This window comes from Lissotriton vulgaris, chromosome 1_1 (assembly GCF_964263255.1).
Source record: "Lissotriton vulgaris chromosome 1_1, aLisVul1.2, whole genome shotgun sequence".
NCBI classification, from domain to species: domain Eukaryota; kingdom Metazoa; phylum Chordata; class Amphibia; order Caudata; family Salamandridae; genus Lissotriton; species Lissotriton vulgaris.
This window is the reverse complement of record NC_141685.1, coordinates 37,024,267-37,040,058: the sequence shown is the minus strand read 5'-3', so window position 1 is coordinate 37,040,058 and position 15,792 is coordinate 37,024,267.

Here is a 15,792-nt window from a genome sequence, read left to right as displayed (position 1 = left end):
TACAGAAAGGTGACAACTGGAAGTGGCAGTCTGTATTTAAATGAACATATCTGAATTTCAATGAATATATCGGTATGTTGGACAGGCCACACAAAGGGCCCGCTCCCCCTCTGCCCGACCAGGCCCGAGCCCGGTCCCTCAAGTGTCACACATCACCACTTCACGTTTTCCGTCCCCTCCGGGACCCCGGCCTCTGAACATATCGACCTCGTGGGCCTGATCCACTACTGGCCCGCGCGCCCAACCTGGGCGCCATCTTGGACACTACACCACGAGGCCGCGTGGCCTCCGATCGACCCTAACCCTGGGCCTGGCCAGACCTCCGACATCCCGGCACCACCATCCACCCAGGAGGTGAGCGGACTACTTGGCAGGTCAATGGGAGAAAGAGGTGTCGATGGCTCTCCCCCTCCAGGTATCGCTCGCCCCCAACCTCCCCGAGCGCCGGCTCCACCCCCCTGCTGGGTGTCTGAACACCCTCATCCCGGACCTCCCGACCTCCAAGTGCGAGGGTCCGGACATCAAAGGGCATCAGCCCTATAACTGGGGCAGCTCCAGAGCAGGGAGGGAGTTGTATCTTGGAGTCGAGAGACGCAGAGAAGAACTCATCCTTGACGGACTACTGGCGCTGCCGTAGCCCTGCCTTGCGAACTACCGTCCTGCCTGCTGGCGCTGCCGCAACCTTCGTAACCTTCATCGTCGTCGGGACCTGCTGGCGTGGCCGCGGACCGTTTGTAACTACCACCTTCATCGGGACCTGCTGGCTCCGCCGCGGACCGTCGCTTCCTTCATCCATCTCGGGACCTGCTGGCTCCGCCGCGGCCCGACCATCTAGAACGCCGAGCTCGAGGATTGAGAGCTATTTTCATCCATTGGTAACAAGACTGTCCCGCTACCCTTTTCCCAATCCAGAGACCAGAATCGAGGGGACCCCTGAGTCCAGACCTCCTTGTATCATTTTACCGTACTTGAAGAATTGGTTATAAAGTATCGTTGAACCTTAACCTTGTGTGGTGTACGTCTGTGGGGGGGGGAAGTTACTTGACTGTACGATCGCTGGAGGCGGCTCTCCCCGGAGACCTCTCCCCTTATCCTCGGCCGACCCTCCCGGTCCGTCTAACATTGGTGGCCAGCGGCGCGATCCGAATCACCGCATAATCGTACAGAGAGTAGCTCACCCCACGACGAAAGCACGATGACAACCAAAGAAAGCGGATCCACCGAGAAATTTCAGATGGAGAAATTGGAAGAATACAGCCATCGTGAATTAAAACAATTCTGCATCGAACTAGGTATCGCTACCACCGGTCTAAGTACCAAAGATGATTTCAAGCATGTCCTGGAGTCCTGGGCAGAAACCGGGGCTGTCGGACCCCTGGACCAGAATACCGCAGCAGTAGAAAAAGACACCACGACCCCCGAGGAGCGAAGAACGGGTCTCTCGCAAGACGAGATCCAGGAACGAGAAAGAACACGACTACATGAACTAGAAATGGCCCGGCTCAAAATGGATGGTGAACTTAAGTTGGCCGAACAAAAACTGAGCTTAGAGCATATGCGTCTCCGAGAAGAAAGAGAGGAAAAACAGAGACAAAGGGAGCTTGAGGAAAAAAGACTGGCATATGAACACGAGCGCAAATTAGCTGAGTTAGACTTACGCAAACAGAACAAAGAATTAGGGGTGCCCGAGCAACCCCGCACCCCAGGGACAACCGATAAGAAGGTACACATCCCCAAGGATGTCGTGCGAGAATACTTCCGAGAGGACGACATCCAGCAATGGTTCAAGGCCTACGAAATCGCTATGACCGCTCACCGGATCGATCGAAGCGACTGGGGAGCCGGTCTATGGGGGAGATTCCTCAATGAGGGCCGCGATGCCCTGCTACAGCTCCCGGACCATCTGATGACCTCCTATGACCACATGAAAGCTGCCCTCCTCACCCGCTATGGGCTCACACCCGAGATGTACCGTCAGAGGTTCCGAGACTGCACCCGCATCCCGGGTACAACTTGGGTGGACTACGTGAACTATTTTAGCCGAGCCTTCGAAGGCTGGATCAAGGGAAGCAATGTCACAACTTACGAACAACTCTTCAATCTCATGGTATGGGAGCATCTATCAAACAATTGCTTCATTGAGCTCCGGCAGCACCTCCTCGACAGCAAATTGACTGATCCTCGGCAGCTCGCAGCCGAGGCTGACCGGTGGGAAATCACCAGAGTGGGACGAAATGGATCCTATGAACAGAACCGGAACAACCACGGTCAGCACCGTCCCCGAGGAGGAGGAGGGGGCCAAGGACGAGGAAGAGACAACACTCCGGCCGCCCCCGCTACCAGCACCACCCCCCCGGCCAACCGGGGCAGCACCCCGGCACGACCGGGATACAGAGCCAATGTCACGTGTCACCGATGCCAACGAGTCGGTCACTATGCAAACGACCCAAATTGCCCACAGTACCAGAGCCCAAGACCCCACCAGGTGGCTGCTGCTGCCCTGGGGGAAGAACAGATCTCCGAGGAGCAGGAAGAATATGAGCAAGAGCATCAAGAATGGGAGCCAGCCGCCATGGCTCTAGCATGCTTAGGGGGGAAAGACATGGTCCCGCGGGTCCCCCTACCCGCTAACACCCGGAAGTACAGCCAATGGGTGAGCATCAATGGACGCCAGGCCGAAGCCCTCCGTGACACCGGGGCCAGTGTAACAGCCGTCCGCTGTCACCTGGTGACCCCAGAACAGTTCCTACCAAACATTCTCTGCCCTGTCCGTTCAGCCGATAACTCGGAGAGTCTGTGCCGGATGGCCTGCGTCCCTTTCGAATGGGGAGGGGTCTCCGGCATGTTGAAGGTGACGGTCCGAGATGATGCCCCCGTAGACTGCCTCCTGGGAAATGACCTTGAAAGCTCTCCGTGGGCAGCCGTAGAACGAAGAGAACACCTAGGGATGTTAGGCATCCCGGACTGGGCGTGCGTCACCACCCGGTCCATGGCCGCCCGTGCCAACCCCCGACCCGAGGAACCCGAATGGCCGGCGCCTCCTCCCCCGGTCGCTCCAGTCGAAGACACCGACCGTGCCGTCCCCCCAGAACCAGCTCAACCTCCGGACCTCGCTGGCCTCGACCAGTGGCATCAAGAAGGGGGGCCCACACAGGAGCAGTTTCGCCAAGAGCAGAAGACCTGTCCCTCCCTCGAGGGACTCCGCCAACAAGCCCTCGCCCAGAGCGCAGGGGATACCTCCGGAACACATTGGATCTATTGGGACAATGATCTGCTATACAGTGAACAAAGGATCGCGGAGTTGGGGGCCAGTCGAGTGCTAGTGGTGCCCCTCCGTTTTAGAGACTTCTTGCTAAATCTGGCCCACGATGTCCCCCTGGCTGGACACCTGGGTCAGGATAAGACTTACAGCCGCCCAGTGACCCACTTCTTCTGGCCTAAAATGAGGAATGATGTACTCCAGCATTGCCGATCTTGCCCCACGTGCCAAGCCAGTGGAAAGAGCGGCCGCAAACTAAAAGCCCCCCTGCAACCATTTCCAGTGGTCACCACCCCGTTCGAGAGGGTCGGGATCGACATTGTGGGGCCCCTGGACCCCCGTACAGCACAAGGACATCGGTTCATCCTGGTACTGGTAGACTACGCCACCCGCTACCCCGAGGCTGTTCCCCTGCGAACTGTGACAGCCCCGGTAGTCGGCCGGGCCCTGATGGGGATCTTCTCCCGTGTGGGCTTCCCCCGAGAAGTCGTCAGTGACCGAGGCACGAACTTTATTTCCAAATATATGAAGTCCCTCTGGCAACAGTGTGGGGTCACCTACCGATTCACGACCCCCTATCACCCTCAAGGAAACGGACTCGTCGAGCGGTTCAACCGCACGCTCAAAGGGATGATTGGGGGGTTGGAAGAGCCCCTCCGTCGCCAGTGGGATGTGCTGCTGCCGTGCCTCCTCTTCGCATATCGTGAGGTCCCCCAGAAGTCCCTCGGCTTCAGCCCGTTTGAACTATTGTATGGACACCCCGTACGGGGGCCGCTCAGTCTAATCAAGGAAGGCTGGGAAATGCCCCCGCTAAAGAACCCTCCAGATGTCTTCAAATACCTCCTAACCCTCCGCAACCAGACCCGACGGTTCAGAGAGCTGGCAAAAGCAAACTTGGAGGCCAGTCAAGAGGACATGAAAAAGTGGTATGACCAAAATGCCTCCTCCATCGAATTCGAACCCGGCCAGCAAGTATGGGTGATGTCCCCCACCGAACCCTGCGCCCTGCAAGACAAATGGGCGGGGCCCTTCAAAGTAGTCGAGCGCAAGGGCCCTGTCACCTATCTCATCGACATGGAATCTTCACGGAACCCCCTCCGGGTCCTCCACGCTAACAGGCTGAAACCCCATTTCGTGCGTTCAGAACTCAGCCTCCTGATGGCCACAGACAATGGAGCCGAAGAAGACTCCGAACCCCTCCCTGACCTCCTACGGACTCGGAAGAAAGACGGCTCCGTGGACGGGGTCCGACTCTCGGAGGCCCTCACCCTGGGACAACGCCAAGAATGTCGGGACCTTCTGTTGCAGTTCGCCAGCCTGTTTTCCCTCACCCCAGGTGTCACCTCCTGGTGTGCGCACGACGTGGACACGGGGGACAGCCCCCCTATCCGCCACCGGGCCTACCGCGTACCGGATCGGGTACGGGCCTGCATCCAGGAAGAAGTAACCAAAATGCTTACGCTCGGGGTCATTGAGCCCTCAGACAGCCCCTGGGCCAGCCCAGTAGTACTGGTCCCCAAAGCGGCCGCCCCCGGCACCACACCGGAACTCCGGTTCTGCGTCGACTACCGGGGCCTGAATGCGGTCGCCAGAACAGACGCACACCCCATCCCCGAGCAGATGAACTAATCGACCGCATGGGAGCTGCCCGCTACCTCAGCATTTTCGACCTGACGGCGGGCTACTGGCAGATCGGCCTCACACCCCGGGCCCAAGAACGATCTGCATTTTCCACTCCTGACGGCCATTATCATTTCAAGGTCATGCCCTTCGGCATGAAGAATGCCCCAGCAACGTTTCAGCGACTCGTTAATCAGGTCTTGGCCGGGCTCGAAGGATTCAGCGCCGCCTACCTAGACGACATCGCTGTATACAGCCACCACTGGTCCGACCACCTCCACCACCTCCGAGCGGTGCTACAGGCCCTTCAGCAAGCTGGCCTCACGATCAAGGCCAGCAAATGCCAGATTGGGCAGGGGTCCGTAACCTACCTCGGACACCAGGTGGGAAGCGGCCTGGTGGCCCCTCTGCAGCTCAAGATCACCGCCATCCAGTCCTGGCAGCCCCCCATCACCCAGACCGAGGTACGCGCCTTTCTGGGACTCACGGGCTATTACCGACGGTTCGTGAAGGACTACGGTACCATAGTGGGGCCCCTCACAGAACTCACGTCCAAAAATCAACCCAAGAAGGTCAACTGGACCCCCGATTGTCAAACAGCCTTCGAACAACTGAAGGCCGCCATGTGCTCCGCCCCTGTGCTCCAGGCCCCCGACTACAGCCGGGAATTCGTCGTCCAGACGGATGCCTCTGACCACGGCATTGGGGCGGTCCTGTCTCAGTTAAACCCCGAAGGCCGTGATCAGCCGGTGGCCTTCATCAGCAGGCGACTCCTCCCTCGAGAACAACGCTGGAGCACCATCGAGAGGGAGGCCTTCGCCGTGGTATGGGCCCTCAAAAAGCTCCGGCCCTATCTCTTTGGCACACCCTTCCGGGTACAGACCGATCATCGACCCCTGCAGTGGCTGATGCAGATGCGGGGGGAGAACCCAAAACTACTACGTTGGTCCATCTCCCTACAAGGGATGGACTTCACTGTAGAACATCGGCCTGGGCCAGACCACGCCAACGCAGATGGCCTGTCACGCTTTTTCCGCCTCGACGAGGAGAGTCCCCAAGAGGATGGGTGACTCTTCCCGCCTTCAGCTGGGGGGGACGCATGTTGGACAGGCCACACAAAGGGCCCGCTCCCCCTCTGCCCGACCAGGCCCGAGCCCGGTCCCTCAAGTGTCACACATCACCACTTCACGTTTTCCGTCCCCTCCGGGACCCCGGCCTCTGAACATATCGACCTCGTGGGCCTGATCCACTACTGGCCCGCGCGCCCAACCTGGGCGCCAGTTTGGACACTACACCACGAGGCCGCGTGGCCTCCGATCGACCCTAACCCTGGGCCTGGCCAGACCTCCGATATCCCGGCACCACCATCCACCCAGGAGGTGAGCGGACTACTTGGCAGGTCAATGGGAGAAAGAGGTGTCGATGGCTCTCCCCCTCCAGGTATCGCTCGCCCCCAACCTCCCCGAGCGCCGGCTCCACCCCCCTGCTGGGTGTCTGAACACCCTCATCCCGGACCTCCCGACCTCCAAGTGCGAGGGTCCGGACATCAAAGGGCATCAGCCCTATAACTGGGGCAGCTCCAGAGCAGGGAGGGAGTTGTATCTTGGAGTCGAGAGACGCAGAGAAGAACTCATCCTTGACGGACTACTGCCGCTGCCGTAGCCCTGCCTTGCGAACTACCGTCCTGCCTGCTGGCGCTGCCGCAACCTTCGTAACCTTCATCGTCGTCGGGACCTGCTGGCGTGGCCGCGGACCGTTTGTAACTGCCACCTTCATCGGGACCTGCTGGCTCCGCCGCGGACCGTCGCTTCCTTCATCCATCTCGGGACCTGCTGGCTCCGCCGCGGCCCGACCCTCTAGAACGCCGAGCTCGAGGATTGAGAGCTATTTTCATCCATTGGTAACAAGACTGTCCCGCTACCCTTTTCCCAATCCAGAGACCAGAATCGAGGGGACCCCTGAGTCCAGACCTCCTTGTATCATTTTACCGTACTTGAAGAATTGGTTATAAAGTATCGTTGAACCTTAACCTTGTGTGGTGTACGTCTGTGGGGGGGGGAAGTTACTTGACTGTACGATCGCTGGAGGCGGCTCTCCCCGGAGACCTCTCCCCTTATCCTCGGCCGACCCTCCCGGTCCGTCTAACACGGTATTTTAATGAATATATGAGTATTTCGGTCAGTTTTGAAATTAAAATGGGCAGCTTATTTATTCTTTTAAATAATTTATTTGGTTTTTCAAATCCACAACGTGCTAGATAGCAAAGTAAACAGAGGTAAATACCATGGAGTTTTATAAACCATATCAGTGACAATGAGGCATAGGTCATGTGTCAAAGCGACAATTGAAGGAACAGCTTATTTTTACTTTTGCTGTGTCAGTGGCTTATTCCTTATATTTGATACGGTTTTATATCCTCGAACAAGACTGAATTGTAGGTTCTAATTACGTTTTGAGTTTCTGGTTTAAGAGCACAACTGTCTCCTAAAATATTAAGATAGCGGCCTCTTCCAGGCTTTGTTGTTTTGTTTACAATAACCACCATCCTCTCTCAACAAAGATTCACTGACAAAAAATAAAGCAATTTATCTTTGAAACAGCTAATTCCTAAGACAGAGATATCAAGTATGAACCAGAAATTTCTCACACAGTTTGCATTGTATCATAAAAATGAGTGGGTGTTACTGATCTGAAGAACAGGGGAGGGGCATTTCACTACTCGAAAATATTCTACTCCTTCACAGAGGCCCCTATATCATAGTACGCTCGTCATCAATACACCATTGATTAGTGAGTGTGTCAACTCTTTGTAGCATTGTCATGCAAGCAGTCTTGAATGCCTCGACAGCAACATTAGTTCAGACATGCATACATCAGAGCCCTCAAACCTCACTCATCACGAGTGACACTCACATATTTGGAGGTCGGTCTGAAGTGTCACTCAAACCTGGCTCATTCTTCCAAAATATGGGGATTAACTATAACTTCACACGTGACTATTTGGCACAGAGCAGACCCTCCGTTTCACATTTTAGGGGCAAAACTTTTCTCATATTTCACCATAAGTATTGCACACAGTTCAGTGGAATGTTAAATTGAATGTCAATTTTAGTGAGACTTGGTTGTTAATTTTATCACTTTACATTTGTTCTGATCATGTCTATAAATTCAGTAATGTCTCTTCCTTTGGAACTGTCAAAGTCAAATGTTAAGTGACAGCACTTCCTGTGTCTTTTTTAAATATGTAATTTTTTTATTGACTTTTCATACACAATGAGCATATAACAGGGATTGAAATGTTTATCAATTCAGCAGAGTCAAAGGGGGGCGTGGCTAGAGCGCCGATGTTGGAGGTCGCCTGAGCGCTCGGCTCCGCAATCGAGCCGCCATTAATCCTGTTTCCCGGGCACTAAGGGCTCCCCAACCCACCGATTGTTAGGTGAGGAGGGACGCTGAGCCGGGGGGCGACAACGGAGAGGCGCGGCGAGGCACGGCCGAGGAGAACGAAGACCGATCGAGTGCCTGCGGACCGGACGGCGCCGAGCTCAAAATGGCGCCTGTCCCGTCTTAATGCTCCTGAGACGGCCTGCGGTCCTGGGAGGCTGAGGAAACCGGCGGGGCCTTCCTTCCCTTTCCCCACTGTGGTGGAGCGACGCAAGTACCAGCTGCCTGAGCGGTCGACGGCGCTCGTAAAATCTTCGAGCGGTGCCCGACGAGGACGCTGCTCGGTTGGACCCCTGGAACGCTGTGTGGCGCGGAGTTGGGGAGAGCGGGGGAAGTGGACTAGAACCCCATCGGACTCTGTGCGCCATTGGCCTTCGCCGCTCCGGACCTCTGGCATGCCGACTCGCGAGCCCGTCCTGACCACGCTGTGAAAATACTGAGCCCAGTGTAGACGGTTGGAAGACGAATGCGGGGGAGGGGGCGGCCGGCCTAGCCTTGGGCCCAACGAAGGTGACGGAGGAAGCCTGCAGTTTGAGTCAGTGGTGGAGGTGGTTCGAAAGAGGTGCGGCCTCTGGCCGACTACTGCATATTGGTGGTAGCCCTTCTCCCGCCTCCCCGCCCTCTTCTCCGAGGGAGACTGCTGCCATCCCACGCTTGGCCCCCTGATACCGCAACCCAACAAACTGACGACTTGAGTAATTCGAGTGGGCCCACGCCACGAGGCGAGTGCCATTGCTATTTGATCTGAGCAACCCCGGCGGCTCCACTACAGGCCTGACGACAAGTGTTAGTGGACTATAGACACAATTACGAGCGGAGCGACTCGAGTGGGCGAGTTCCTGGCTCGGCGCTCCCAGACCACGAGCAGAGAAACCTAGCGGTCGGGACCCTTCCCGTCGCCACACCAGGAGCTGGCTGAATAGAGACCCGTTGGGCCGTGCCGATCCACGAGCTGAGGCGGTGGCTGGCTGCGGCTTGGTTGGTGTCCCTCGGCTGGGCATTCGCCCGGTCCACCGCCGGAGACCACGGCCACCATGGGGAAGCCGAAAGGACCCAAGGGCAGTGCGCAGGCTACCTCGGATGCGGAGGCACCGGACAAAGGAGACCAACTGGGCCCGGAGATGTCGCGGGACCCGCACCTCCAACACCAACTGGACAAGATCCTTGCGGCGATAACCGACACGAGATTGGCACTCCATCAGGACATTGCCCAGGTCGCGACGAGCCTGGGATTGCTCAGGGCTGACCATGGCAAGCTCTCGGACAGAGTTAAGGAGGTGGAGAGCTCGGTTAGCACCCTGGAGCCGGCGCAAAAAACACTGGCTGCCACCATGAAAGACGCCCTGATTCGTATCGACACATTGGAGAGGAGAGCAGAGGACGCAGAAGGACGCAACAGAAGGAACATTATCCGCATAGTGGGCCTACCCGAAAAAATTGAAGGTGGGGATATGGTGGCCTATCTGGAGGAATGGCTCAGAGGGGTGGTGGCGACCGAGGGGCTCTCCTCTTTTTACACCCTGGAACGAGCACATAGGGTCCCATCCAGACCACCCCAACAAGGCCGACCTCCGCGACAGGTGGTGGCGCGGCTGCTGCACTTCCGAGACAGGGACCTGCTTCTTAATAATGCTAGGATAAGTGGACTGTTGGACTTGGCCCTTTTGCAGGTTCACCCCTGAACTTTTTGCTTTGTGTTTGTGACCCAGTGATAGTGATTTCTGGTCTTTGCGCACTTTGACACTGTGGCGCAGTGTAAAGTGCGTGCGCTCCCTGAGTGCGTGTGTGAGATTGGCCTGCTCTCCCATAGGAATGCATGGGGAATGTCTGTGTCCATGGTAGTTCCTGATGCGTGAGGTGTGCATGGTCAAGTTTGGTATGTGCGAACTCGTGAGAGTGAATGCTGCGCAATGGTATGTGCGGCGTGTATGTGTCTTGTGCGGAAGCGCCACTTCTAGACATGGCTGTGTATGTGCTGTGAAGGTGCTGGCGTGTGATTGGCTGGAGCTGGCTGGGATGCCAGGCTCCAGGAGTCTGTGTGGTGCGACTGATGACCCTAGCCTGCCTGATGAATGAAAGGGGTGGTTGAGCCATCAACAGTGCTCACAGACCAGCTGCGACTGGTTCTGCCCCCACCCTGCACCTACAGACAAAAGAAAAGGTGTATAAAAGAGGGGCTGTGACCCCATGAAAATGTTCTTGTTTCTGACTTGGATCTACCAGGGGCATGCTGCTGCTTGGGCCCAGGGGAAGGCTTGCCCCCCCCGGGCCCTGCCCAGCCCCTGGCTTGCTGATGGACCTTTTGCTGGACTCTAAGGGTCAACTAGCGCTGGGGAGCGCTTTCTCTGGACCCTTTTCTGATTTATAGCGCTGGGAGCGCTGTATTCATCTGCCTAACGCCTGAGAGCGCTTTTCTTTTGCATATAGCGCTTGGGAGCGCTTCATCCCCTTCTAGTGCTTATGAGCGCTTGATTTTGCATCCAGCGCTAGGAGCGCTTTACTTTTGGAAGCCGGAGCCCACCCGGCGTTTGCCCCGCTCCTTGCCGCTTTTCGAGTCCTCTGGCAGGTGCCCACCCTGCCAGGGACATTGCCGCCTTTCGAGCGCATGCCCACCGCGCTTTATGGTAATTGAAGCCGGTGCCCACCCGGCATTGCCCCGTGGAAATCGCCGCCGCAGCCCGAGAGACCCGGCCGGGCCGCCGCGTTGCCTACGGCGACCCGGAAGTCCCGCCTCCAGTCTCCCAGGGCCGCGCTGCTATTGGCTGCAGCCGCGACCCGGAAGACAGGCACAAGAAGCCCGGACGAGGGCAGGACCGGCGAGTCTCCCTTCTGCTTCCCCCGGTCTGGGGAAGCCTAGGCGTGTCCCTGGGAGACACAGCAGAGGAGCCGCGCCGAGGAGGAGCCCCCGCCCGCCAGACTCCCGGTGAGTGCGCAGTGGTGGCGAGAGAAGGGAGGGGGCGCCGGGGCACATTGTCGGTGCCCGCCCCTCCCCCCTAGTGAAAGGCTCGTGGGGGCCTTACCTGTTGTTGAGCCGGCTGAGGCTCTGGGGGCATTTACTTTGTTTAGGAGCCCAGAGGGGCTTACAGCGCCACCGTGATTCTGCGAGCCCAGAGAAGGCTCAGGGGCATTCCTGTCTTCGAGCCCAGAGAGGCTCTTGCCCCCACAGTCGTTTTAAGAGCCAAGAGAGGCTCTGAGAGTGCCATTATCTTTATTTAAGAGCCAGAGAGGCTCGAGTGCCCATTTCGTGTTGAAGAGCCTGAGAGAGGCTCAGGGCGCCATTTCTTGTCCGGGAGCCCAGAGAGGCTCCGCAGTGCCACAGTGGTGGTTCTTGAGCCCACGAGGCTCCAACGTTGCTCTAACTTTCCCTGCACCAGTTGCCCAGCACTTTGTGGGCAACTGCCACGTTTAGGCCCTATTTACAACAAGGGGTGGTGAGGGACAGAGTCTCTGAATTAAACAGAATACTCTCACCCAGTCAAGAGATCAGGGCTAGATCCAACACCGTTTTTTAGCTCACTGCACCATCCCAGTTTCAGAACCTGGCTGTATGCAAATTAGTCTGTTCCTGTCCCAGTGCATGATGGGAACAGGGCAAACCAAACTACAAAAGCCAATTCTTACACTGGGAAGGAAACAAGCTACCGGGGACCGGTTTCTGGCATTTCAGCCTCTTCGGCCCGGCTTGCTTGAATCCTGATGGTGCAATGAGCAAGGGACTCACATCTGAGCATACCCTTCCACGCTTAGGGTGGACAAAAATATTTACAACAAGGGGTGGTGAGGGACAGAGTCTCTGAATTAAACAGAATACTCTCACCCAGTCAAGAGATCAGGGCTAGATCCAACACCGTTTTTTAGCTCACTGCACCATCCCAGTTTCAGAACCTGGCTGTATGCAAATTAGTCTGTTCCTGTCCCAGTGCATGATGGGAACAGGGCAAACCAAACTACAAAAGCCAATTCTTACACTGGGAAGGAAACAAGCTACCGGGGACCGGTTTCTGGCATTTCAGCCTCTTCGGCCCGGCTTGCTTGAATCCTGATGGTGCAATGAGCAAGGGACTCACATCTGAGCATACCCTTCCACGCTTAGGGTGGACAAAAATATTTACAACAAGGGGTGGTGAGGGACAGAGTCTCTGAATTAAACAGAATACTCTCACCCAGTCAAGAGATCAGGGCTAGATCCAACACCGTTTTTTAGCTCACTGCACCATCCCAGTTTCAGAACCTGGCTGTATGCAAATTAGTCTGTTCCTGTCCCAGTGCATGATGGGAACAGGGCAAACCAAACTACAAAAGCCAATTCTTACACTGGGAAGGAAACAAGCTACCGGGGACCGGTTTCTGGCATTTCAGCCTCTTCGGCCCGGCTTGCTTGAATCCTGATGGTGCAATGAGCAAGGGACTCACATCTGAGCATACCCTTCCACGCTTAGGGTGGACAAAAATATTTACAACAAGGGGTGGTGAGGGACAGAGTCTCTGAATTAAACAGAATACTCTCACCCAGTCAAGAGATCAGGGCTAGATCCAACACCGTTTTTTAGCTCACTGCACCATCCCAGTTTCAGAACCTGGCTGTATGCAAATTAGTCTGTTCCTGTCCCAGTGCATGATGGGAACAGGGCAAACCAAACTACAAAAGCCAATTCTTACACTGGGAAGGAAACAAGCTACCGGGGACCGGTTTCTGGCATTTCAGCCTCTTCGGCCCGGCTTGCTTGAATCCTGATGGTGCAATGAGCAAGGGACTCACATCTGAGCATACCCTTCCACGCTTAGGGTGGACAAAAATATTTACAACAAGGGGTGGTGAGGGACAGAGTCTCTGAATTAAACAGAATACTCTCACCCAGTCAAGAGATCAGGGCTAGATCCAACACCGTTTTTTAGCTCACTGCACCATCCCAGTTTCAGAACCTGGCTGTATGCAAATTAGTCTGTTCCTGTCCCAGTGCATGATGGGAACAGGGCAAACCAAACTACAAAAGCCAATTCTTACACTGGGAAGGAAACAAGCTACCGGGGACCGGTTTCTGGCATTTCAGCCTCTTCGGCCCGGCTTGCTTGAATCCTGATGGTGCAATGAGCAAGGGACTCACATCTGAGCATACCCTTCCACGCTTAGGGTGGACAAAAATATTTACAACAAGGGGTGGTGAGGGACAAAGTCTCTGAATTAAACAGAATACTCTCACCCAGTCAAGAGATCAGGGCTAGATCCAACACCGTTTTTTAGCTCACTGCACCATCCCAGTTTCAGAACCTGGCTGTATGCAAATTAGTCTGTTCCTGTCCCAGTGCATGATGGGAACAGGGCATGATGTTCCCATGATGCACTGGGCCAGGGACAGACTGATTTGCATATAGCCAGGTTCTGAGCTGGGATGGGGCAGTGAGATAAATAACGGTGATGGATCAAGCCCTGATCTTTGGACTGGGTAAGAGTGGTCTGCTCAATTCAGACACTCTGTTCATCACCACCCCCTTTTGTAAATCGATTTTGGCCACTATAGGTGTGGCAGGGTATACTCAGACATGAGTCCCTTTCTCACTGCTCCATCAGGATTCAAGCAAGCCGGGCCGAAGAGGCTGAAATGCCAGAAACCGGTCCCCGGTAGCTTGTCTCCTTTCTGGTAAAGAATTGGCTTGGTAGTTTAGTCTGCCCTGTTCCCATGATGCACTGGGCCAGGGACAGACTGATTTGCATATAGCCAGGTTCTGAGCTGGGATGGGGCAGTGAGATAAATAACGGTGATGGATCAAGCCCTGATCTTTGGACTGGGTAAGAGTGGTCTGCTCAATTCAGACACTCTGTTCATCACCACCCCCTTTTGTAAATCGATTTTGGCCACTATAGGTGTGGCAGGGTATACTCAGACATGAGTCCCTTTCTCACTGCTCCATCAGGATTCAAGCAAGCCGGGCCGAAGAGGCTGAAATGCCAGAAACCGGTCCCCGGTAGCTTGTCTCCTTTCTGGTAAAGAATTGGCTTGGTAGTTTAGTCTGCCCTGTTCCCATGATGCACTGGGCCAGGGACAGACTGATTTGCATATAGCCAGGTTCTGAGCTGGGATGGGGCAGTGAGATAAATAACGGTGATGGATCAAGCCCTGATCTTTGGACTGGGTAAGAGTGGTCTGCTCAATTCAGACACTCTGTTCATCACCACCCCCTTTTGTAAATCGATTTTGGCCACTATAGGTGTGGCAGGGTATACTCAGACATGAGTCCCTTTCTCACTGCTCCATCAGGATTCAAGCAAGCCGGGCCGAAGAGGCTGAAATGCCAGAAACCGGTCCCCGGTAGCTTGTCTCCTTTCTGGTAAAGAATTGGCTTGGTAGTTTAGTCTGCCCTGTTCCCATGATGCACTGGGCCAGGGACAGACTGATTTGCATATAGCCAGGTTCTGAGCTGGGATGGGGCAGTGAGATAAATAACGGTGATGGATCAAGCCCTGATCTTTGGACTGGGTAAGAGTGGTCTGCTCAATTCAGACACTCTGTTCATCACCACCCCCTTTTGTAAATCGATTTTGGCCACTATAGGTGTGGCAGGGTATACTCAGACATGAGTCCCTTTCTCACTGCTCCATCAGGATTCAAGCAAGCCGGGCCGAAGAGGCTGAAATGCCAGAAACCGGTCCCCGGTAGCTTGTCTCCTTTCTGGTAAAGAATTGGCTTGGTAGTTTAGTCTGCCCTGTTCCCATGATGCACTGGGCCAGGGACAGACTGATTTGCATATAGCCAGGTTCTGAGCTGGGATGGGGCAGTGAGATAAATAACGGTGATGGATCAAGCCCTGATCTTTGGACTGGGTAAGAGTGGTCTGCTCAATTCAGACACTCTGTTCATCACCACCCCCTTTTGTAAATCGATTTTGGCCACTATAGGTGTGGCAGGGTATACTCAGACATGAGTCCCTTTCTCACTGCTCCATCAGGATTCAAGCAAGCCGGGCCGAAGAGGCTGAAATGCCAGAAACCGGTCCCCGGTAGCTTGTCTCCTTTCTGGTAAAGAATTGGCTTGGTAGTTTAGTCTGCCCTGTTCCCATGATGCACTGGGCCAGGGACAGACTGATTTGCATATAGCCAGGTTCTGAGCTGGGATGGGGCAGTGAGATAAATAACGGTGATGGATCAAGCCCTGATCTTTGGACTGGGTAAGAGTGGTCTGCTCAATTCAGACACTCTGTTCATCACCACCCCCTTTTGTAAATCGATTTTGGCCACTATAGGTGTGGCAGGGTATACTCAGACATGAGTCCCTTTCTCACTGCTCCATCAGGATTCAAGCAAGCCGGGCCGAAGAGGCTGAAATGCCAGAAACCGGTCCCCGGTAGCTTGTCTCCTTTCTGGTAAAGAATTGGCTTGGTAGTTTAGTCTGCCCTGTTCCCATGATGCACTGGGCCAGGGACAGACTGATTTGCATATAGCCAGGTTCTGAGCTGGGATGGGGCAGTGAGAT